Source organism: Eschrichtius robustus, chromosome 5 (assembly GCF_028021215.1).
Source record: "Eschrichtius robustus isolate mEscRob2 chromosome 5, mEscRob2.pri, whole genome shotgun sequence".
Taxonomy (NCBI): Eukaryota; Metazoa; Chordata; class Mammalia; order Artiodactyla; family Eschrichtiidae; genus Eschrichtius; species Eschrichtius robustus.
Window position 1 is genome coordinate 105,938,095 of NC_090828.1, and position 26,070 is coordinate 105,964,164.

Sequence of the window (26,070 nt, forward strand, 5' to 3'; positions counted from 1 at the left end):
TTCTAAGTCTGTGAGTGTCTTTCTCTGTGGAAATATGTTCATTTGTGTCAGTGATTAGATAACGCCTCTAAGGGATATCATAGGGCATAGGTCTTTTGCTTTCCGACTTACCTCATGTTTTGTGATTATCTCCAGGCTCATCTCTGGTGCCTCAAAGAGCAGTGTTTCATTGTTTTCCATGGCTAATATTCCATTGTGTACATGGACTCCTTCTTCTTTATCCATTCACCTGTTGATGGACATTTTGGTTGCTTCCCATCTTGGCTATTTTGAATAAGGCTGCAGTGCAGCATTTGCAGCCTGTGTCTTTTCGATCCTGGTCTTCTCAGGTGAGAGGCCCAGTGGTGTGCCTGCTGGATTGAATGGTACCTCAGTTTTCACTTTTCAACGCAGTTCCTTTCGGTGGTCATTATTGGCTGTTAACCACTTTCCATCCCACCAGCACCTAGAGGTTACACAGTTCTCTACAACCCCGTCAGCATTTATTGTTGGTAGACTTTTTGCTGACGGTCAGTCGACAGGTGTGAGTTGGAACCTTTTGGTTGATTAGATTGCATGAGTCTAATAATTCCTGAGGTTGAGCTTTTACCCATTTTCCTGTTTTTTTGTTTAAAGAGAGTGAGGAATACTTACCTCTGCATACTATCTTCTTGAAACATTCGCCTGTTTTGAATTTCTTTTGTCCATTCCCCACCTGAGCACAATTTTTGACGGCAGGTGTCCTTTACAGCCCTGAGCCCTTGTGAATTTTAAGTGACCAGTAGCTGTGGGTTTAAAGCTGCTCTTGCGGGAAACGGCCACAAGGGGGCAGCATTTCTCCTTTACCAAATCTGGTCACTAGGGCAACAGAGCCTTAATGGAAGTCGTGTTCTAGGTTGTAAAGTACAATGGAATGTGCCGGGAAAAAGCCCTTTAAGTGTATGTGTCATTCCTTCTTGTTTGTATTTTTAACAAAATTTTTATTCTTTATCACAGCAAATTCGATTACAATGGTTTGTTTGGCATAGGTGTGTAAGATGTGGTTCCTTCACACATATACATATATCTATGCTTCTTTGGAATCTTTTCCCGTGTAGGTTATGACACAATGTTGAGTAGTCTTCTCTTGGTATTCTGTAGGTCTTTGGTGATTATATATTTCACGTGTGTTTGTATATCTCTGTTCACCTCAATATGGTAATGTACCCAATCCTCACACCTTTCCATTTGGTGAACCATAAGTTTTTGTACTGAATCTGTGATTGCCTTTCTCTGTGGAAGTATCTTCGTTTGTATTCAATTTTTAGGTAACACCTCTATGTGATATGATAGGATATGTGTCTTTCGCTTTCTCACTTACTCCAAGTTGCGTGATTACTTCTAGAGTCATCTATGGTGCTGCAAATGGCATTGCTTCATTTTATCGCTAGCTCATAATCCATCTGTACATGTAGCAGTTCTTCTTTGTCCACCCATCTGTCGGTGGACTTTTTGGTGACTTCCATATCTTGGCTATGGTAATACTGTGCAATGCAGATTTGCCTGCCTCTTTCTTTCCAATTCTGTCTTCTTAGGTTATAGGTCCAGGAATAAACCTCTGGATCGTACGGTAGCTCAATGTTTACCTTTTAACGGCACCTCCACTCTGCTCTCATGAGTGGCTCTCTCCAGGTTACATCCCACTTAAAGTGGAGGGTTTGCATTTCTCCACAGCACCTTCAGCATTTATTCTTTGTGGTTTTTTACTGATGGTTATTCTGACTGGTGTGAGCTGATACGTCTTTGTGGCTGAATTTGCATGTGTCTCATGATCCATTAAAACTGAGCTTTAAGGCAGGTCCTTTTCATTTTTCAGGCTGTGAGTACCGCTTAGTTCTTCAAAGTGTTTTCTTAAAGTATGTATGTCATAATTTTAAAATTTTTTGGCCATTACCTCCCTGAAGACATTTTGCGGTGACCATTAGCACAGGCTTAAACCTGCGTTTGCAGGTAACGGCCAGAGGGTGGCGGTCTTTCTACGTTCCCCATGCTGGTACTAGGGCAACAGGCCTTCCGGCCAGTGGTGTTCCTCGGTTATAAATTAGAGTGGAATGTGCCTGAAGAAACCCACAAATGCTGATGTCTCCTTACTTATGTTTGTCTTTTAAATTTACCTTATATTTATTATTGGAGCAATATTACATTGTGTACATGGAACAGTTCTTCTTGGTGCGTTCCTCTGTTGATGGACATTTTCATTGCTTCCAAATGTTGGCTATGGTCAATATGGCTGGAGTGCAGGATTGCCAGCCTGTGACGTTTTGATTCTCATTTTCTCAGGGGATAGGCCCAGCAGTGGGTATGACTGATTGACGGGTAGCTCAGTGTTTACCTTTTCAAGGCACTTCCATTGTGTTTTCATTAGTGGCTCTTACCACGTCCCCCTTAGGGCCGAGTGTACGCATTCCTCCACAGTCCCTTCAGCATTTATTTTTTGAAACATTTTTGCTGATGGCCATTCTGACTGCTGTGAGCTGATAGGTTTTTGTAATTTGGGTTTGCATGTCTTTAAAAATTCCTAAAATATATCATTTTCCCACACCTTTTTCTTTCCTCTTCTTTAAAGGAAAAGCTGTGAGTACCACATAGCTCTTGAAATTGTCTTCTTGGAAGGTTGCCCTCTTTTGAAATTTTTGCTCCATTTTTGATCCCAGGATTTATTTGGAGGGCAGGTGTCATTTACAGAATGGCAAGTTGGTGAATATTTAGTGACCTTTAGCAGTGGGTTGAAAGCTGCTGTTGTGGGAAATGGCCACAAGGAGGCAGCATTTCTCCATTCCCAAATCTGAGTACTAGGGCAGCAGAGCCTTTCTGGAAGTCGTGTTCCTAGGTTGTAAATTAGAATGGAATGTGCCAGGAGAAACCCCCATAAGTTTAGGTCTCATTACTTCTTGTTTTTGTTAATTTTTTTAATCGGGGTAAGGACTAGAATATTGTTTGTCCTAGGGGTACACAATCTGGTTCATTTGTACATTATATATGTCTACTCTACAGATCCTCTTCCCATGTAAAATATTACAGAGTGTTCTGTAGACCTCCCTTGCTATATGGTCGGTCGTTTTGAAATATGTATATAATATGTATTTGGATATGTATAGTAACACTAATCTCATTTATCCATTCCCCCCACCTTTCCTTTTAGATGAGCATAGTTGGTTTTCTAAGTCTGTGAGTGTCTTTCTCTGTGGAAATATGTTCATTTGTGTCAGTGATTAGATAACGCCTCTAAGGGATATCATAGGGCATAGGTCTTTTGCTTTCCGACTTACCTCATGTTTTGTGATTATCTCCAGGCTCATCTCTGGTGCCTCAAAGAGCAGTGTTTCATTGTTTTCCATGGCTAATATTCCATTGTGTACATGGACTCCTTCTTCTTTATCCATTCACCTGTTGATGGACATTTTGGTTGCTTCCCATCTTGGCTATTTTGAATAAGGCTGCAGTGCAGCATTTGCAGCCTGTGTCTTTTCGATCCTGGTCTTCTCAGGTGAGAGGCCCAGTGGTGTGCCTGCTGGATTGAATGGTACCTCAGTTTTCACTTTTCAACGCAGTTCCTTTCGGTGGTCATTATTGGCTGTTAACCACTTTCCATCCCACCAGCACCTAGAGGTTACACAGTTCTCTACAACCCCGTCAGCATTTATTGTTGGTAGACTTTTTGCTGACGGTCAGTCGACAGGTGTGAGTTGGAACCTTTTGGTTGATTAGATTGCATGAGTCTAATAATTCCTGAGGTTGAGCTTTTACCCATTTTCCTGTTTTTTTGTTTAAAGAGAGTGAGGAATACTTACCTCTGCATACTATCTTCTTGAAACATTCGCCTGTTTTGAATTTCTTTTGTCCATTCCCCACCTGAGCACAATTTTTGACGGCAGGTGTCCTTTACAGCCCTGAGCCCTTGTGAATTTTAAGTGACCAGTAGCTGTGGGTTTAAAGCTGCTCTTGCGGGAAACGGCCACAAGGGGGCAGCATTTCTCCTTTACCAAATCTGGTCACTAGGGCAACAGAGCCTTAATGGAAGTCGTGTTCTAGGTTGTAAAGTACAATGGAATGTGCCGGGAAAAAGCCCTTTAAGTGTATGTGTCATTCCTTCTTGTTTGTATTTTTAACAAAATTTTTATTCTTTATCACAGCAAATTCGATTACAATGGTTTGTTTGGCATAGGTGTGCAAGATGTGGTTCCTTCACACATATACATATATCTATGCTTCTTTGGAATCTTTTCCCGTGTAGGTTATGACACAATGTTGAGTAGTCTTCTCTTGGTATTCTGTAGGTCTTTGGTGATTATATATTTCACGTGTGTTTGTATATCTCTGTTCACCTCAATATGGTAATGTACCCAATCCTCACACCTTTCCATTTGGTGAACCATAAGTTTTTGTACTGAATCTGTGATTGCCTTTCTCTGTGGAAGTATCTTCGTTTGTATTCAATTTTTAGGTAACACCTCTATGTGATATGATAGGATATGTGTCTTTCGCTTTCTCACTTACTCCAAGTTGCGTGATTACTTCTAGAGTCATCTATGGTACTGCAAATGGCATTGCTTCATTTTATCGCTAGCTCATAATCCATCTGTACATGTAGCAGTTCTTCTTTGTCCACCCATCTGTCGGTGGACTTTTTGGTGACTTCCATATCTTGGCTATGGTAATACTGTGCAATGCAGATTTGCCTGCCTCTTTCTTTCCAATTCTGTCTTCTTAGGTTATAGGTCCAGGAATAAACCTCTGGATCGTACGGTAGCTCAATGTTTACCTTTTAACGGCACCTCCACTCTGCTCTCATGAGTGGCTCTCTCCAGGTTACATCCCACTTAAAGTGGAGGGTTTGCATTTCTCCACAGCACCTTCAGCATTTATTCTTTGTGGTTTTTTACTGATGGTTATTCTGACTGGTGTGAGCTGATACGTCTTTGTGGCTGAATTTGCATGTGTCTCATGATCCATTAAAACTGAGCTTTAAGGCAGGTCCTTTTCATTTTTCAGGCTGTGAGTACCGCTTAGTTCTTCAAAGTGTTTTCTTAAAGTATGTATGTCATAATTTTAAAATTTTTTGGCCATTACCTCCCTGAAGACATTTTGCGGTGACCATTAGCACAGGCTTAAACCTGCGTTTGCAGGTAACGGCCAGAGGGTGGCGGTCTTTCTACGTTCCCCATGCTGGTACTAGGGCAACAGGCCTTCCGGCCAGTGGTGTTCCTCGGTTATAAATTAGAGTGGAATGTGCCTGAAGAAACCCACAAATGCTGATGTCTCCTTACTTATGTTTGTCTTTTAAATTTACCTTATATTTATTATTGGAGCAATATTACATTGTGTACATGGAACAGTTCTTCTTGGTGCGTTCCTCTGTTGATGGACATTTTCATTGCTTCCAAATGTTGGCTATGGTCAATATGGCTGGAGTGCAGGATTGCCAGCCTGTGACGTTTTGATTCTCATTTTCTCAGGGGATAGGCCCAGCAGTGGGTATGACTGATTGACGGGTAGCTCAGTGTTTACCTTTTCAAGGCACTTCCATTGTGTTTTCATTAGTGGCTCTTACCACGTCCCTCTTAGGGCCGAGTGTACGCATTCCTCCACAGTCCCTTCAGCATTTATTTTTTGAAACATTTTTGCTGATGGCCATTCTGACTGCTGTGAGCTGATAGGTTTTTGTAATTTGGGTTTGCATGTCTTTAAAAATTCCTAAAATATATCATTTTCCCACACCTTTTTCTTTCCTCTTCTTTAAAGGAAAAGCTGTGAGTACCACATAGCTCTTGAAATTGTCTTCTTGGAAGGTTGCCCTCTTTTGAAATTTTTGCTCCATTTTTGATCCCAGGATTTATTTGGAGGGCAGGTGTCATTTACAGAATGGCAAGTTGGTGAATATTTAGTGACCTTTAGCAGTGGGTTGAAAGCTGCTGTTGTGGGAAATGGCCACAAGGAGGCAGCATTTCTCCATTCCCAAATCTGAGTACTAGGGCAGCAGAGCCTTTCTGGAAGTCGTGTTCCTAGGTTGTAAATTAGAATGGAATGTGCCAGGAGAAACCCCCATAAGTTTAGGTCTCATTACTTCTTGTTTTTGTTAATTTTTTTAATCGGGGTAAGGACTAGAATATTGTTTGTCCTAGGGGTACACAATCTGGTTCATTTGTACATTATATATGTCTACTCTACAGATCCTCTTCCCATGTAAAATATTACAGAGTGTTCTGTAGACCTCCCTTGCTATATGGTCGGTCGTTTTGAAATATGTATATAATATGTATTTGGATATGTATAGTAACACTAATCTCATTTATCCATTCCCCCCACCTTTCCTTTTAGATGAGCATAGTTGGTTTTCTAAGTCTGTGAGTGTCTTTCTCTGTGGAAATATGTTCATTTGTGTCAGTGATTAGATAACGCCTCTAAGGGATATCATAGGGCATAGGTCTTTTGCTTTCCGACTTACCTCATGTTTTGTGATTATCTCCAGGCTCATCTCTGGTGCCTCAAAGAGCAGTGTTTCATTGTTTTCCATGGCTAATATTCCATTGTGTACATGGACTCCTTCTTCTTTATCCATTCACCTGTTGATGGACATTTTGGTTGCTTCCCATCTTGGCTATTTTGAATAAGGCTGCAGTGCAGCATTTGCAGCCTGTGTCTTTTCGATCCTGGTCTTCTCAGGTGAGAGGCCCAGTGGTGTGCCTGCTGGATTGAATGGTACCTCAGTTTTCACTTTTCAACGCAGTTCCTTTCGGTGGTCATTATTGGCTGTTAACCACTTTCCATCCCACCAGCACCTAGAGGTTACACAGTTCTCTACAACCCCGTCAGCATTTATTGTTGGTAGACTTTTTGCTGACGGTCAGTCGACAGGTGTGAGTTGGAACCTTTTGGTTGATTAGATTGCATGAGTCTAATAATTCCTGAGGTTGAGCTTTTACCCATTTTCCTGTTTTTTTGTTTAAAGAGAGTGAGGAATACTTACCTCTGCATACTATCTTCTTGAAACATTCGCCTGTTTTGAATTTCTTTTGTCCATTCCCCACCTGAGCACAATTTTTGACGGCAGGTGTCCTTTACAGCCCTGAGCCCTTGTGAATTTTAAGTGACCAGTAGCTGTGGGTTTAAAGCTGCTCTTGCGGGAAACGGCCACAAGGGGGCAGCATTTCTCCTTTACCAAATCTGGTCACTAGGGCAACAGAGCCTTAATGGAAGTCGTGTTCTAGGTTGTAAAGTACAATGGAATGTGCCGGGAAAAAGCCCTTTAAGTGTATGTGTCATTCCTTCTTGTTTGTATTTTTAACAAAATTTTTATTCTTTATCACAGCAAATTCGATTACAATGGTTTGTTTGGTCTAGGTGTGCAAGATGTGGTTCCTTCACACATATACATATATCTATGCTTCTTTGGAATCTTTTCCCGTGTAGGTTATGACACAATGTTGAGTAGTCTTCTCTTGGTATTCTGTAGGTCTTTGGTGATTATATATTTCACGTGTGTTTGTATATCTCTGTTCACCTCAATATGGTAATGTACCCAATCCTCACACCTTTCCATTTGGTGAACCATAAGTTTTTGTACTGAATCTGTGATTGCCTTTCTCTGTGGAAGTATCTTCGTTTGTATTCAATTTTTAGGTAACACCTCTATGTGATATGATAGGATATGTGTCTTTCGCTTTCTCACTTACTCCAAGTTGCGTGATTACTTCTAGAGTCATCTATGGTGCTGCAAATGGCATTGCTTCATTTTATCGCTAGCTCATAATCCATCTGTACATGTAGCAGTTCTTCTTTGTCCACCCATCTGTCGGTGGACTTTTTGGTGACTTCCATATCTTGGCTATGGTAATACTGTGCAATGCAGATTTGCCTGCCTCTTTCTTTCCAATTCTGTCTTCTTAGGTTATAGGTCCAGGAATAAGCCTCTGGATCGTACGGTAGCTCAATGTTTACCTTTTAACGGCACCTCCACTCTGCTCTCATGAGTGGCTCTCTCCAGGTTACATCCCACTTAAAGTGGAGGGTTTGCATTTCTCCACAGCACCTTCAGCATTTATTCTTTGTGGTTTTTTACTGATGGTTATTCTGACTGGTGTGAGCTGATACGTCTTTGTGGCTGAATTTGCATGTGTCTCATGATCCATTAAAACTGAGCTTTAAGGCAGGTCCTTTTCATTTTTCAGGCTGTGAGTACCGCTTAGTTCTTCAAAGTGTTTTCTTAAAGTATGTATGTCATAATTTTAAAATTTTTTGGCCATTACCTCCCTGAAGACATTTTGCGGTGACCATTAGCACAGGCTTAAACCTGCGTTTGCAGGTAACGGCCAGAGGGTGGCGGTCTTTCTACGTTCCCCATGCTGGTACTAGGGCAACAGGCCTTCCGGCCAGTGGTGTTCCTCGGTTATAAATTAGAGTGGAATGTGCCTGAAGAAACCCACAAATGCTGATGTCTCCTTACTTATGTTTGTCTTTTAAATTTACCTTATATTTATTATTGGAGCAATATTACATTGTGTACATGGAACAGTTCTTCTTGGTGCGTTCCTCTGTTGATGGACATTTTCATTGCTTCCAAATGTTGGCTATGGTCAATATGGCTGGAGTGCAGGATTGCCAGCCTGTGACGTTTTGATTCTCATTTTCTCAGGGGATAGGCCCAGCAGTGGGTATGACTGATTGACGGGTAGCTCAGTGTTTACCTTTTCAAGGCACTTCCATTGTGTTTTCATTAGTGGCTCTTACCACGTCCCTCTTAGGGCCGAGTGTATGCATTCCTCCACAGTCCCTTCAGCATTTATTTTTTGAAACATTTTTGCTGATGGCCATTCTGACTGCTGTGAGCTGATAGGTTTTTGTAATTTGGGTTTGCATGTCTTTAAAAATTCCTAAAATATATCATTTTCCCACACCTTTTTCTTTCCTCTTCTTTAAAGGAAAAGCTGTGAGTACCACATAGCTCTTGAAATTGTCTTCTTGGAAGGTTGCCCTCTTTTGAAATTTTTGCTCCATTTTTGATCCCAGGATTTATTTGGAGGGCAGGTGTCATTTACAGAATGGCAAGTTGGTGAATATTTAGTGACCTTTAGCAGTGGGTTGAAAGCTGCTGTTGTGGGAAATGGCCACAAGGAGGCAGCATTTCTCCATTCCCAAATCTGAGTACTAGGGCAGCAGAGCCTTTCTGGAAGTCGTGTTCCTAGGTTGTAAATTAGAATGGAATGTGCCAGGAGAAACCCCCATAAGTTTAGGTCTCATTACTTCTTGTTTTTGTTAATTTTTTTAATCGGGGTAAGGACTAGAATATTGTTTGTCCTAGGGGTACACAATCTGGTTCATTTGTACATTATATATGTCTACTCTACAGATCCTCTTCCCATGTAAAATATTACAGAGTGTTCTGTAGACCTCCCTTGCTATATGGTCGGTCGTTTTGAAATATGTATATAATATGTATTTGGATATGTATAGTAACACTAATCTCATTTATCCATTCCCCCCACCTTTCCTTTTAGATGAGCATAGTTGGTTTTCTAAGTCTGTGAGTGTCTTTCTCTGTGGAAATATGTTCATTTGTGTCAGTGATTAGATAACGCCTCTAAGGGATATCATAGGGCATAGGTCTTTTGCTTTCCGACTTACCTCATGTTTTGTGATTATCTCCAGGCTCATCTCTGGTGCCTCAAAGAGCAGTGTTTCATTGTTTTCCATGGCTAATATTCCATTGTGTACATGGACTCCTTCTTCTTTATCCATTCACCTGTTGATGGACATTTTGGTTGCTTCCCATCTTGGCTATTTTGAATAAGGCTGCAGTGCAGCATTTGCAGCCTGTGTCTTTTCGATCCTGGTCTTCTCAGGTGAGAGGCCCAGTGGTGTGCCTGCTGGATTGAATGGTACCTCAGTTTTCACTTTTCAACGCAGTTCCTTTCGGTGGTCATTATTGGCTGTTAACCACTTTCCATCCCACCAGCACCTAGAGGTTACACAGTTCTCTACAACCCCGTCAGCATTTATTGTTGGTAGACTTTTTGCTGACGGTCAGTCGACAGGTGTGAGTTGGAACCTTTTGGTTGATTAGATTGCATGAGTCTAATAATTCCTGAGGTTGAGCTTTTACCCATTTTCCTGTTTTTTTGTTTAAAGAGAGTGAGGAATACTTACCTCTGCATACTATCTTCTTGAAACATTCGCCTGTTTTGAATTTCTTTTGTCCATTCCCCACCTGAGCACAATTTTTGACGGCAGGTGTCCTTTACAGCCCTGAGCCCTTGTGAATTTTAAGTGACCAGTAGCTGTGGGTTTAAAGCTGCTCTTGCGGGAAACGGCCACAAGGGGGCAGCATTTCTCCTTTACCAAATCTGGTCACTAGGGCAACAGAGCCTTAATGGAAGTCGTGTTCTAGGTTGTAAAGTACAATGGAATGTGCCGGGAAAAAGCCCTTTAAGTGTATGTGTCATTCCTTCTTGTTTGTATTTTTAACAAAATTTTTATTCTTTATCACAGCAAATTCGATTACAATGGTTTGTTTGGTCTAGGTGTGCAAGATGTGGTTCCTTCACACATATACATATATCTATGCTTCTTTGGAATCTTTTCCCGTGTAGGTTATGACACAATGTTGAGTAGTCTTCTCTTGGTATTCTGTAGGTCTTTGGTGATTATATATTTCACGTGTGTTTGTATATCTCTGTTCACCTCAATATGGTAATGTACCCAATCCTCACACCTTTCCATTTGGTGAACCATAAGTTTTTGTACTGAATCTGTGATTGCCTTTCTCTGTGGAAGTATCTTCGTTTGTATTCAATTTTTAGGTAACACCTCTATGTGATATGATAGGATATGTGTCTTTCGCTTTCTCACTTACTCCAAGTTGCGTGATTACTTCTAGAGTCATCTATGGTGCTGCAAATGGCATTGCTTCATTTTATCGCTAGCTCATAATCCATCTGTACATGTAGCAGTTCTTCTTTGTCCACCCATCTGTCGGTGGACTTTTTGGTGACTTCCATATCTTGGCTATGGTAATACTGTGCAATGCAGATTTGCCTGCCTCTTTCTTTCCAATTCTGTCTTCTTAGGTTATAGGTCCAGGAATAAGCCTCTGGATCGTACGGTAGCTCAATGTTTACCTTTTAACGGCACCTCCACTCTGCTCTCATGAGTGGCTCTCTCCAGGTTACATCCCACTTAAAGTGGAGGGTTTGCATTTCTCCACAGCACCTTCAGCATTTATTCTTTGTGGTTTTTTACTGATGGTTATTCTGACTGGTGTGAGCTGATACGTCTTTGTGGCTGAATTTGCATGTGTCTCATGATCCATTAAAACTGAGCTTTAAGGCAGGTCCTTTTCATTTTTCAGGCTGTGAGTACCGCTTAGTTCTTCAAAGTGTTTTCTTAAAGTATGTATGTCATAATTTTAAAATTTTTTGGCCATTACCTCCCTGAAGACATTTTGCGGTGACCATTAGCACAGGCTTAAACCTGCGTTTGCAGGTAACGGCCAGAGGGTGGCGGTCTTTCTACGTTCCCCATGCTGGTACTAGGGCAACAGGCCTTCCGGCCAGTGGTGTTCCTCGGTTATAAATTAGAGTGGAATGTGCCTGAAGAAACCCACAAATGCTGATGTCTCCTTACTTATGTTTGTCTTTTAAATTTACCTTATATTTATTATTGGAGCAATATTACATTGTGTACATGGAACAGTTCTTCTTGGTGCGTTCCTCTGTTGATGGACATTTTCATTGCTTCCAAATGTTGGCTATGGTCAATATGGCTGGAGTGCAGGATTGCCAGCCTGTGACGTTTTGATTCTCATTTTCTCAGGGGATAGGCCCAGCAGTGGGTATGACTGATTGACGGGTAGCTCAGTGTTTACCTTTTCAAGGCACTTCCATTGTGTTTTCATTAGTGGCTCTTACCACGTCCCCCTTAGGGCCGAGTGTACGCATTCCTCCACAGTCCCTTCAGCATTTATTTTTTGAAACATTTTTGCTGATGGCCATTCTGACTGCTGTGAGCTGATAGGTTTTTGTAATTTGGGTTTGCATGTCTTTAAAAATTCCTAAAATATATCATTTTCCCACACCTTTTTCTTTCCTCTTCTTTAAAGGAAAAGCTGTGAGTACCACATAGCTCTTGAAATTGTCTTCTTGGAAGGTTGCCCTCTTTTGAAATTTTTGCTCCATTTTTGATCCCAGGATTTATTTGGAGGGCAGGTGTCATTTACAGAATGGCAAGTTGGTGAATATTTAGTGACCTTTAGCAGTGGGTTGAAAGCTGCTGTTGTGGGAAATGGCCACAAGGAGGCAGCATTTCTCCATTCCCAAATCTGAGTACTAGGGCAGCAGAGCCTTTCTGGAAGTCGTGTTCCTAGGTTGTAAATTAGAATGGAATGTGCCAGGAGAAACCCCCATAAGTTTAGGTCTCATTACTTCTTGTTTTTGTTAATTTTTTTAATCGGGGTAAGGACTAGAATATTGTTTGTCCTAGGGGTACACAATCTGGTTCATTTGTACATTATATATGTCTACTCTACAGATCCTCTTCCCATGTAAAATATTACAGAGTGTTCTGTAGACCTCCCTTGCTATATGGTCGGTCGTTTTGAAATATGTATATAATATGTATTTGGATATGTATAGTAACACTAATCTCATTTATCCATTCCCCCCACCTTTCCTTTTAGATGAGCATAGTTGGTTTTCTAAGTCTGTGAGTGTCTTTCTCTGTGGAAATATGTTCATTTGTGTCAGTGATTAGATAACGCCTCTAAGGGATATCATAGGGCATAGGTCTTTTGCTTTCCGACTTACCTCATGTTTTGTGATTATCTCCAGGCTCATCTCTGGTGCCTCAAAGAGCAGTGTTTCATTGTTTTCCATGGCTAATATTCCATTGTGTACATGGACTCCTTCTTCTTTATCCATTCACCTGTTGATGGACATTTTGGTTGCTTCCCATCTTGGCTGTTTTGAATAAGGCTGCAGTGCAGCATTTGCAGCCTGTGTCTTTTCGATCCTGGTCTTCTCAGGTGAGAGGCCCAGTGGTGTGCCTGCTGGATTGAATGGTACCTCAGTTTTCACTTTTCAACGCAGTTCCTTTCGGTAGTCATTATTGGCTGTTAACCACTTTCCTTCCCACCAGCACCTAGAGGTTACACAGTTCTCTACAACCCCGTCAGCATTTATTGTTGGTAGACTTTTTGCTGACGGTCAGTCGACAGGTGTGAGTTGAAACCTTTTGGTTGATTAGATTGCATGAGTCTAATAATTCCTGAGGTTGAGCTTTTACCCATTTTCCTGTTTTTTTGTTTAAAGAGAGTGAGGAATACTTACCTCTGCATACTATCTTCTTGAAACATTCGCCTGTTTTGAATTTCTTTTGTCCATTCCCCACCTGAGCACAATTTTTGACGGCAGGTGTCCTTTACAGCCCTGAGCCCTTGTGAATTTTAAGTGACCAGTAGCTGTGGGTTTAAAGCTGCTCTTGCGGGAAACGGCCACAAGGGGGCAGCATTTCTCCTTTACCAAATCTGGTCACTAGGGCAACAGAGCCTTAATGGAAGTCGTGTTCTAGGTTGTAAAGTACAATGGAATGTGCCGGGAAAAAGCCCTTTAAGTGTATGTGTCATTCCTTCTTGTTTGTATTTTTAACAAAATTTTTATTCTTTATCACAGCAAATTCGATTACAATGGTTTGTTTGGTCTAGGTGTGCAAGACGTGGTTCCTTCACACATATACATATATCTATTCTTCTTTGGAATCTTTTCCCGTGTAGGTTATGACACAATGTTGAGTAGTCTTCTCTTGGTATTCTGTAGGTCTTTGGTGATTATATATTTCACGTGTGTTTGTATATCTCTTTTAACCTCAATATGGTAATGTACCCAATCCTCACACGTTTCCATTTGGTGAACCTTAAGTTTTTGTACTGAATCTGTGATTGCCTTTCTCTATGGAAGTATCTTGGTTTGTATCAATTTTTAGGTAACACCTCTATGTGGTATGATAGGATATGTGTCTTTCGTTTTCTCACTTATTCCAAGTTGCGTGATTACTTCTAGAGTCATCTATGGTGCTGCAAATGGCATTGCTTCATTTTATCGCTAGCTCATAATCCATCTGTACATGTAGCAGTTCTTCTTTGTCCACCCATCTGTCGGTGGACTTTTTGGTGACTTCCATATCTTGGCTATGGTAATACTGTGCAATGCAGATTTGCCTGCCTCTTTCTTTCCAATTCTGTCTTCTTAGGTTATAGGTCCAGGAATAAACCTCTGGATCGTACGGTAGCTCAATGTTTACCTTTTAACGGCACCTCCAGTCTGCTCTCATGAGTGGCTCTCTCCAGGTTACATCCCACTTAAAGTGGAGGGTTTGCATTTCTCCACAGCACCTTCAGCATTTATTCTTTGTGGTTTTTTACTGATGGTTATTCTGACTGGTGTGAGCTGATACGTCTTTGTGGCTGAATTTGCATGTGTCTCATGATCCATTAAAACTGAGCTTTAAGGCAGGTCCTTTTCATTTTTCAGGCTGTGAGTACCGCTTAGTTCTTCAAAGTGTTTTCTTAAAGTATGTATGTCATAATTTTAAAATTTTTTGGCCATTACCTCCCTGAAGACATTTTGCGGTGACCATTAGCACAGGCTTAAACCTGCGTTTGCAGGTAACGGCCAGAGGGTGGTGGTCTTTCTACGTTCCCCATGCTGGTACTAGGGCAACAGGCCTTCCGGGCAGTGGTGTTCCTCGGTTATAAATTAGAGTGGAATGTGCCTGAAGAAACCCACAAATGCTGATGTCTCCTTACTTATGTTTGTCTTTTAAATTTACCTTATATTTATTATTGGAGCAATATTACATTGTGTACATGGAACAGTTCTTCTTGGTGCGTTCCTCTGTTGATGGACATTTTCATTGCTTCCAAATGTTGGCTATGGTCAATATGGCTGGAGTGCAGGATTGCCAGCCTGTGACGTTTTGATTCTCATTTTCTCAGGGGATAGGCCCAGCAGTGGGTATGACTGATTGACGGGTAGCTCAGTGTTTACCTTTTCAAGGCACTTCCATTGTGTTTTCATTAGTGGCTCTTACCACGTCCCTCTTAGGGCCGAGTGTACACATTCCTCCACAGTCCCTTCAGCATTTATTTTTTGAAACATTTTTGCTGATGGCCATTCTGACTGCTGTGAGCTGATAGGTTTTTGTAATTTGGGTTTGCATGTCTTTAAAAATTCCTAAAATATATCATTTTCCCACACCTTTTTCTTTCCTCTTCTTTAAAGGAAAAGCTGTGAGTACCACATAGCTCTTGAAATTGTCTTCTTGGAAGGTTGCCCTCTTTTGAAATTTTTGCTCCATTTTTGATCCCAGGATTTATTTGGAGGGCAGGTGTCATTTACAGAATGGCAAGTTGGTGAATATTTAGTGACCTTTAGCAGTGGGTTGAAAGCTGCTGTTGTGGGAAATGGCCACAAGGAGGCAGCATTTCTCCATTCCCAAATCTGAGTACTAGGGCAGCAGAGCCTTTCTGGAAGTCGTGTTCCTAGGTTGTAAATTAGAATGGAATGTGCCAGGAGAAACCCCCATAAGTTTAGGTCTCATTACTTCTTGTTTTTGTTAATTTTTTTAATCGGGGTAAGGACTAGAATACTGTTTGTCCTAGGGGTACACAATCTGGTTCATTTGTACATTATATATGTCTACTCTACAGATCCTCTTCCCATGTAAAATATTACAGAGTGTTCTGTAGACCTCCCTTGCTATATGGTCGGTCGTTTTGAAATATGTATATAATATGTATTTGGATATGTATAGTAACACTAATCTCATTTATCCATTCCCCCCACCTTTCCTTTTAGATGAGCATAGTTGGTTTTCTAAGTCTGTGAGTGTCTTTCTCTGTGGAAATATGTTCATTTGTGTCAGTGATTAGATAACGCCTCTAAGGGATATCATAGGGCATAGGTCTTTTGCTTTCCGACTTACCTCATGTTTTGTGATTATCTCCAGGCTCATCTCTGGTGCCTCAAAGAGCAGTGTTTCATTGTTTTCCATGGCTAATATTCCATTGTGTGCATGGACTCCTTCTTCTTTATCCATTCACCTGTTGATGGACATTTTGGTTGCTTCCCATCTTGGCTATTTTGAATAAGGCTGCAGTGCAGCATTTGCAGCCTGTGTCTTTTCGATCCTGGTCTTCTCAGGTGAGAGGCCCAGTGGTGTGCCTGCTGGATTGAATGGTACCTCAGTTTTCACTTTTCAACGCAGTTCCTTTCGGTGGTCATTATTGGCTGTTAACCACTTTCCATCCCACCAGCACCTAGAGGTTACACAGTTCTCTACAACCCCGTCAGCATTTATTGTTGGTAGACTTTTTGCTGACGGTCAGTCGACAGGTGTGAGTTGGAACCTTTTGGTTGATTAGATTGCATGAGTCTAATAATTCCTGAGGTTGAGCTTTTACCCATTTTCCTGTTTTTTTGTTTAAAGAGAGTGAGGAATACTTACCTCTGCATACTATCTTCTTGAAACATTCGCCTGTTTTGAATTTCTTTTGTCCATACCCCACCTGAGCACAATTTTTGACGGCAGGTGTCCTTTACAGCCCTGAGCCCTTGTGAATTTTAAGTGACCAGTAGCTGTGGGTTTAAAGCTGCTCTTGCGGGAAACGGCCACAAGGGGGCAGCATTTCTCCTTTACCAAATCTGGTCACTAGGGCAACAGAGCCTTAATGGAAGTCGTGTTCTAGGTTGTAAAGTACAATGGAATGTGCCGGGAAAAAGCCCTTTAAGTGTATGTGTCATTCCTTCTTGTTTGTATTTTTAACAAAATTTTTATTCTTTATCACAGCAAATTCGATTACAATGGTTTGTTTGGCATAGGTGTGCAAGATGTGGTTCCTTCACACATATACATATATCTATGCTTCTTTGGAATCTTTTCCCGTGTAGGTTATGACACAATGTTGAGTAGTCTTCTCTTGGTATTCTGTAGGTCTTTGGTGATTATATATTTCACGTGTGTTTGTATATCTCTGTTCACCTCAATATGGTAATGTACCCAATCCTCACACCTTTCCATTTGGTGAACCATAAGTTTTTGTACTGAATCTGTGATTGCCTTTCTCTGTGGAAGTATCTTCGTTTGTATTCAATTTTTAGGTAACACCTCTATGTGATATGATAGGATATGTGTCTTTCGCTTTCTCACTTACTCCAAGTTGCGTGATTACTTCTAGAGTCATCTATGGTGCTGCAAATGGCATTGCTTCATTTTATCGCTAGCTCATAATCCATCTGTACATGTAGCAGTTCTTCTTTGTCCACCCATCTGTCGGTGGACTTTTTGGTGACTTCCATATCTTGGCTATGGTAATACTGTGCAATGCAGATTTGCCTGCCTCTTTCTTTCCAATTCTGTCTTCTTAGGTTATAGGTCCAGGAATAAGCCTCTGGATCGTACGGTAGCTCAATGTTTACCTTTTAACGGCACCTCCACTCTGCTCTCATGAGTGGCTCTCTCCAGGTTACATCCCACTTAAAGTGGAGGGTTTGCATTTCTCCACAGCACCTTCAGCATTTATTCTTTGTGGTTTTTTACTGATGGTTATTCTGACTGGTGTGAGCTGATACGTCTTTGTGGCTGAATTTGCATGTGTCTCATGATCCATTAAAACTGAGCTTTAAGGCAGGTCCTTTTCATTTTTCAGGCTGTGAGTACCGCTTAGTTCTTCAAAGTGTTTTCTTAAAGTATGTATGTCATAATTTTAAAATTTTTTGGCCATTACCTCCCTGAAGACATTTTGCGGTGACCATTAGCACAGGCTTAAACCTGCGTTTGCAGGTAACGGCCAGAGGGTGGCGGTCTTTCTACGTTCCCCATGCTGGTACTAGGGCAACAGGCCTTCCGGCCAGTGGTGTTCCTCGGTTATAAATTAGAGTGGAATGTGCCTGAAGAAACCCACAAATGCTGATGTCTCCTTACTTATGTTTGTCTTTTAAATTTACCTTATATTTATTATTGGAGCAATATTACATTGTGTACATGGAACAGTTCTTCTTGGTGCGTTCCTCTGTTGATGGACATTTTCATTGCTTCCAAATGTTGGCTATGGTCAATATGGCTGGAGTGCAGGATTGCCAGCCTGTGACGTTTTGATTCTCATTTTCTCAGGGGATAGGCCCAGCAGTGGGTATGACTGATTGACGGGTAGCTCAGTGTTTACCTTTTCAAGGCACTTCCATTGTGTTTTCATTAGTGGCTCTTACCACGTCCCTCTTAGGGCCGAGTGTACGCATTCCTCCACAGTCCCTTCAGCATTTATTTTTTGAAACATTTTTGCTGATGGCCATTCTGACTGCTGTGAGCTGATAGGTTTTTGTAATTTGGGTTTGCATGTCTTTAAAAATTCCTAAAATATATCATTTTCCCACACCTTTTTCTTTCCTCTTCTTTAAAGGAAAAGCTGTGAGTACCACATAGCTCTTGAAATTGTCTTCTTGGAAGGTTGCCCTCTTTTGAAATTTTTGCTCCATTTTTGATCCCAGGATTTATTTGGAGGGCAGGTGTCATTTACAGAATGGCAAGTTGGTGAATATTTAGTGACCTTTAGCAGTGGGTTGAAAGCTGCTGTTGTGGGAAATGGCCACAAGGAGGCAGCATTTCTCCATTCCCAAATCTGAGTACTAGGGCAGCAGAGCCTTTCTGGAAGTCGTGTTCCTAGGTTGTAAATTAGAATGGAATGTGCCAGGAGAAACCCCCATAAGTTTAGGTCTCATTACTTCTTGTTTTTGTTAATTTTTTTAATCGGGGTAAGGACTAGAATATTGTTTGTCCTAGGGGTACACAATCTGGTTCAATTGTACATTATATATGTCTACTCTACAGATCCTCTTCCCATGTAAAATATTACAGAGTGTTCTGTAGACCTCCCTTGCTATATGGTCGGTCGTTTTGAAATATGTATATAATATGTATTTGGATATGTATAGTAACACTAATCTCATTTATCCATTCCCCCCACCTTTCCTTTTAGATGAGCATAGTTGGTTTTCTAAGTCTGTGAGTGTCTTTCTCTGTGGAAATATGTTCATTTGTGTCAGTGATTAGATAACGCCTCTAAGGGATATCATAGGGCATAGGTCTTTTGCTTTCCGACTTACCTCATGTTTTGTGATTATCTCCAGGCTCATCTCTGGTGCCTCAAAGAGCAGTGTTTCATTGTTTTCCATGGCTAATATTCCATTGTGTACATGGACTCCTTCTTCTTTATCCATTCACCTGTTGATGGACATTTTGGTTGCTTCCCATCTTGGCTATTTTGAATAAGGCTGCAGTGCAGCATTTGCAGCCTGTGTCTTTTCGATCCTGGTCTTCTCAGGTGAGAGGCCCAGTGGTGTGCCTGCTGGATTGAATGGTACCTCAGTTTTCACTTTTCAACGCAGTTCCTTTCGGTGGTCATTATTGGCTGTTAACCACTTTCCATCCCACCAGCACCTAGAGGTTACACAGTTCTCTACAACCCCGTCAGCATTTATTGTTGGTAGACTTTTTGCTGACGGTCAGTCGACAGGTGTGAGTTGAAACCTTTTGGTTGATTAGATTGCATGAGTCTAATAATTCCTGAGGTTGAGCTTTTACCCATTTTCCTGTTTTTTTGTTTAAAGAGAGTGAGGAATACTTACCTCTGCATACTATCTTCTTGAAACATTCGCCTGTTTTGAATTTCTTTTGTCCATTCCCCACCTGAGCACAAATTTTGACGGCAGGTGTCCTTTACAGCCCTGAGCCTTTGTGAATTTTAAGTGACCGGTAGCTGTGGGTTTAAAGCTGCTCTTGCGGGAAACGGCCACAAGGGGGCAGCATTTCTCCTTTACCAAATCTGGTCACTAGGGCAACAGAGCCTTAATGGAAGTCGTGTTCTAGGTTGTAAAGTACAATGGAATGTGCCGGGAAAAAGCCCTTTAAGTGTATGTGTCATTCCTTCTTGTTTGTATTTTTAACAAAATTTTTATTCTTTATCACAGCAAATTCGATTACAATGGTTTGTTTGGTCTAGGTGTGCAAGATGTGGTTCCTTCACACATATACATATATCTATGCTTCTTTGGAATCTTTTCCCGTGTAGGTTATGACACAATGTTGAGTAGTCTTCTCTTGGTATTCTGTAGGTCTTTGGTGATTATATATTTCACGTGTGTGTGTATATCTCTGTTCACCTCAATATGGTAATGTACCCAATCCTCACACCTTTCCATTTGGTGAACCATAAGTTTTTGTACTGAATCTGTGATTGCCTTTCTCTGTGGAAGTATCTTCGTTTGTATTCAATTTTTAGGTAACACCTCTATGTGATATGATAGGATATGTGTCTTTCGCTTTCTCACTTACTCCAAGTTGCGTGATTACTTCTAGAGTCATCTATGGTGCTGCAAATGGCATTGCTTCATTTTATCGCTAGCTCATAATCCATCTGTACATGTAGCAGTTCTTCTTTGTCCACCCATCTGTCGGTGGACTTTTTGGTGACTTCCATATCTTGGCTATGGTAATACTGTGCAATGCAGATTTGCCTGCCTCTTTCTTTCCAATTCTGTCTTCTTAGGTTATAGGTCCAGGAATAAGCCTCTGGATCGTACGGTAGCTCAATGTTTACCTTTTAACGGCACCTCCACTCTGCTCTCATGAGTGGCTCTCTCCAGGTTACATCCCACTTAAAGTGGAGGGTTTGCATTTCTCCACAGCACCTTCAGCATTTATTCTTTGTGGTTTTTTACTGATGGTTATTCTGACTGGTGTGAGCTGATACGTCTTTGTGGCTGAATTTGCATGTGTCTCATGATCCATTAAAACTGAGCTTTAAGGCAGGTCCTTTTCATTTTTCAGGCTGTGAGTACCGCTTAGTTCTTCAAAGTGTTTTCTTAAAGTATGTATGTCATAATTTTAAAATTTTTTGGCCATTACCTCCCTGAAGACATTTTGCGGTGACCATTAGCACAGGCTTAAACCTGCGTTTGCAGGTAACGGCCAGAGGGTGGCGGTCTTTCTACGTTCCCCATGCTGGTACTAGGGCAACAGGCCTTCCGGCCAGTGGTGTTCCTCGGTTATAAATTAGAGTGGAATGTGCCTGAAGAAACCCACAAATGCTGATGTCTCCTTACTTATGTTTGTCTTTTAAATTTACCTTATATTTATTATTGGAGCAATATTACATTGTGTACATGGAAGAGTTCTTCTTGGTGCGTTCCTCTGTTGATGGACATTTTCATTGCTTCCAAATGTTGGCTATGGTCAATATGGCTGGAGTGCAGGATTGCCAGCCTGTGACGTTTTGATTCTCATTTTCTCAGGGGATAGGCCCAGCAGTGGGTATGACTGATTGACGGGTAGCTCAGTGTTTACCTTTTCAAGGCACTTCCATTGTGTTTTCATTAGTGGCTCTTACCACGTCCCCCTTAGGGCCGAGTGTACGCATTCCTCCACAGTCCCTTCAGCATTTATTTTTTGAAACATTTTTGCTGATGGCCATTCTGACTGCTGTGAGCTGATAGGTTTTTGTAATTTGGGTTTGCATGTCTTTAAAAATTCCTAAAATATATCATTTTCCCACACCTTTTTCTTTCCTCTTCTTTAAAGGAAAAGCTGTGAGTACCACATAGCTCTTGAAATTGTCTTCTTGGAAGGTTGCCCTCTTTTGAAATTTTTGCTCCATTTTTGATCCCAGGATTTATTTGGAGGGCAGGTGTCATTTACAGAATGGCAAGTTGGTGAATATTTAGTGACCTTTAGCAGTGGGTTGAAAGCTGCTGTTGTGGGAAATGGCCACAAGGAGGCAGCATTTCTCCATTCCCAAATCTGAGTACTAGGGCAGCAGAGCCTTTCTGGAAGTCGTGTTCCTAGGTTGTAAATTAGAATGGAATGTGCCAGGAGAAACCCCCATAAGTTTAGGTCTCATTACTTCTTGTTTTTGTTAATTTTTTTAATCGGGGTAAGGACTAGAATATTGTTTGTCCTAGGGGTACACAATCTGGTTCAATTGTACATTATATATGTCTACTCTACAGATCCTCTTCCCATGTAAAATATTACAGAGTGTTCTGTAGACCTCCCTTGCTATATGGTCGGTCGTTTTGAAATATGTATATAATATGTATTTGGATATGTATAGTAACACTAATCTCATTTATCCATTCCCCCCACCTTTCCTTTTAGATGAGCATAGTTGGTTTTCTAAGTCTGTGAGTGTCTTTCTCTGTGGAAATATGTTCATTTGTGTCAGTGATTAGATAACGCCTCTAAGGGATATCATAGGATATAGGTCTTTTGCTTTCCGACTTACCTCATGTTTTGTGATTATCTCCAGGCTCATCTCTGGTGCCTCAAAGAGCAGTGTTTCATTGTTTTCCATGGCTAATATTCCATTGTGTACATGGACTCCTTCTTCTTTATCCATTCACCTGTTGATGGACATTTTGGTTGCTTCCCATCTTGGCTATTTTGAATAAGGCTGCAGTGCAGCATTTGCAGCCTGTGTCTTTTCGATCCTGGTCTTCTCAGGTGAGAGGCCCAGTGGTGTGCCTGCTGGATTGAATGGTACCTCAGTTTTCACTTTTCAACGCAGTTCCTTTCGGTAGTCATTATTGGCTGTTAACCACTTTCCTTCCCACCAGCACCTAGAGGTTACACAGTTCTCTACAACCCCGTCAGCATTTATTGTTGGTAGACTTTTTGCTGACGGTCAGTCGACAGGTGTGAGTTGAAACCTTTTGGTTGATTAGATTGCATGAGTCTAATAATTCCTGAGGTTGAGCTTTTACCCATTTTCCTGTTTTTTTGTTTAAAGAGAGTGAGGAATACTTACCTCTGCATACTATCTTCTTGAAACATTCGCCTGTTTTGAATTTCTTTTGTCCATTCCCCACCTGAGCACAATTTTTGACGGCAGGTGTCCTTTACAGCCCTGAGCCCTTGTGAATTTTAAGTGACCAGTAGCTGTGGGTTTAAAGCTGCTCTTGCGGGAAACGGCCACAAGGGGGCAGCATTTCTCCTTTACCAAATCTGGTCACTAGGGCAACAGAGCCTTAATGGAAGTCGTGTTCTAGGTTGTAAAGTACAATGGAATGTGCCGGGAAAAAGCCCTTTAAGTGTATGTGTCATTCCTTCTTGTTTGTATTTTTAACAAAATTTTTATTCTTTATCACAGCAAATTCGATTACAATGGTTTGTTTGGTCTAGGTGTGCAAGACGTGGTTCCTTCACACATATACATATATCTATTCTTCTTTGGAATCTTTTCCCGTGTAGGTTATGACACAATGTTGAGTAGTCTTCTCTTGGTGTTCTGTAGGTCTTTGGTGATTATATATTTCACGTGTGTTTGTATATCTCTTTTAACCTCAATATGGTAATGTACCCAATCCTCACACGTTTCCATTTGGTGAACCTTAAGTTTTTGTACTGAATCTGTGATTGCCTTTCTCTATGGAAGTATCTTGGTTTGTATCAATTTTTAGGTAACACCTCTATGTGGTATGATAGGATATGTGTCTTTCGTTTTCTCACTTATTCCAAGTTGCGTGATTACTTCTAGAGTCATCTATGGTGCTGCAAATGGCATTGCTTCATTTTATCGCTAGCTCATAATCCATCTGTACATGTAGCAGTTCTTCTTTGTCCACCCATCTGTCGGTGGACTTTTTGGTGACTTCCATATCTTGGCTATGGTAATACTGTGCAATGCAGATTTGCCTGCCTCTTTCTTTCCAATTCTGTCTTCTTAGGTTATAGGTCCAGGAATAAACCTCTGGATCGTACGGTAGCTCAATGTTTACCTTTTAACGGCACCTCCAGTCTGCTCTCATGAGTGGCTCTCTCCAGGTTACATCCCACTTAAAGTGGAGGGTTTGCATTTCTCCACAGCACCTTCAGCATTTATTCTTTGTGGTTTTTTACTGATGGTTATTCTGACTGGTGTGAGCTGATACGTCTTTGTGGCTGAATTTGCATGTGTCTCATGATCCATTAAAACTGAGCTTTAAGGCAGGTCCTTTTCATTTTTCAGGCTGTGAGTACCGCTTAGTTCTTCAAAGTGTTTTCTTAAAGTATGTATGTCATAATTTTAAAATTTTTTGGCCATTACCTCCCTGAAGACATTTTGCGGTGACCATTAGCACAGGCTTAAACCTGCGTTTGCAGGTAACGGCCAGAGGGTGGTGGTCTTTCTACGTTCCCCATGCTGGTACTAGGGCAACAGGCCTTCCGGCCAGTGGTGTTCCTCGGTTATAAATTAGAGTGGAATGTGCCTGAAGAAACCCACAAATGCTGATGTCTCCTTACTTATGTTTGTCTTTTAAATTTACCTTATATTTATTATTGGAGCAATATTACATTGTGTACATGGAACAGTTCTTCTTGGTGCGTTCCTCTGTTGATGGACATTTTCATTGCTTCCAAATGTTGGCTATGGTCAATATGGCTGGAGTGCAGGATTGCCAGCCTGTGACGTTTTGATTCTCATTTTCTCAGGGGATAGGCCCAGCAGTGGGTATGACTGATTGACGGGTAGCTCAGTGTTTACCTTTTCAAGGCACTTCCATTGTGTTTTCATTAGTGGCTCTTACCACGTCCCTCTTAGGGCCGAGTGTACGCATTCCTCCACAGTCCCTTCAGCATTTATTTTTTGAAACATTTTTGCTGATGGCCATTCTGACTGCTGTGAGCTGATAGGTTTTTGTAATTTGGGTTTGCATGTCTTTAAAAATTCCTAAAATATATCATTTTCCCACACCTTTTTCTTTCCTCTTCTTTAAAGGAAAAGCTGTGAGTACCACATAGCTCTTGAAATTGTCTTCTTGGAAGGTTGCCCTCTTTTGAAATTTTTGCTCCATTTTTGATCCCAGGATTTATTTGGAGGGCAGGTGTCATTTACAGAATGGCAAGTTGGTGAATATTTAGTGACCTTTAGCAGTGGGTTGAAAGCTGCTGTTGTGGGAAATGGCCACAAGGAGGCAGCATTTCTCCATTCCCAAATCTGAGTACTAGGGCAGCAGAGCCTTTCTGGAAGTCGTGTTCCTAGGTTGTAAATTAGAATGGAATGTGCCAGGAGAAACCCCCATAAGTTTAGGTCTCATTACTTCTTGTTTTTGTTAATTTTTTTAATCGGGGTAAGGACTAGAATACTGTTTGTCCTAGGGGTACACAATCTGGTTCATTTGTACATTATATATGTCTACTCTACAGATCCTCTTCCCATGTAAAATATTACAGAGTGTTCTGTAGACCTCCCTTGCTATATGGTCGGTCGTTTTGAAATATGTATATAATATGTATTTGGATATGTATAGTAACACTAATCTCATTTATCCATTCCCCCCACCTTTCCTTTTAGATGAGCATAGTTGGTTTTCTAAGTCTGTGAGTGTCTTTCTCTGTGGAAATATGTTCATTTGTGTCAGTGATTAGATAACGCCTCTAAGGGATATCATAGGGCATAGGTCTTTTGCTTTCCGACTTACCTCATGTTTTGTGATTATCTCCAGGCTCATCTCTGGTGCCTCAAAGAGCAGTGTTTCATTGTTTTCCATGGCTAATATTCCATTGTGTGCATGGACTCCTTCTTCTTTATCCATTCACCTGTTGATGGACATTTTGGTTGCTTCCCATCTTGGCTATTTTGAATAAGGCTGCAGTGCAGCATTTGCAGCCTGTGTCTTTTCGATCCTGGTCTTCTCAGGTGAGAGGCCCAGTGGTGTGCCTGCTGGATTGAATGGTACCTCAGTTTTCACTTTTCAACGCAGTTCCTTTCGGTGGTCATTATTGGCTGTTAACCACTTTCCATCCCACCAGCACCTAGAGGTTACACAGTTCTCTACAACCCCGTCAGCATTTATTGTTGGTAGACTTTTTGCTGACGGTCAGTCGACAGGTGTGAGTTGGAACCTTTTGGTTGATTAGATTGCATGAGTCTAATAATTCCTGAGGTTGAGCTTTTACCCATTTTCCTGTTTTTTTGTTTAAAGAGAGTGAGGAATACTTACCTCTGCATACTATCTTCTTGAAACATTCGCC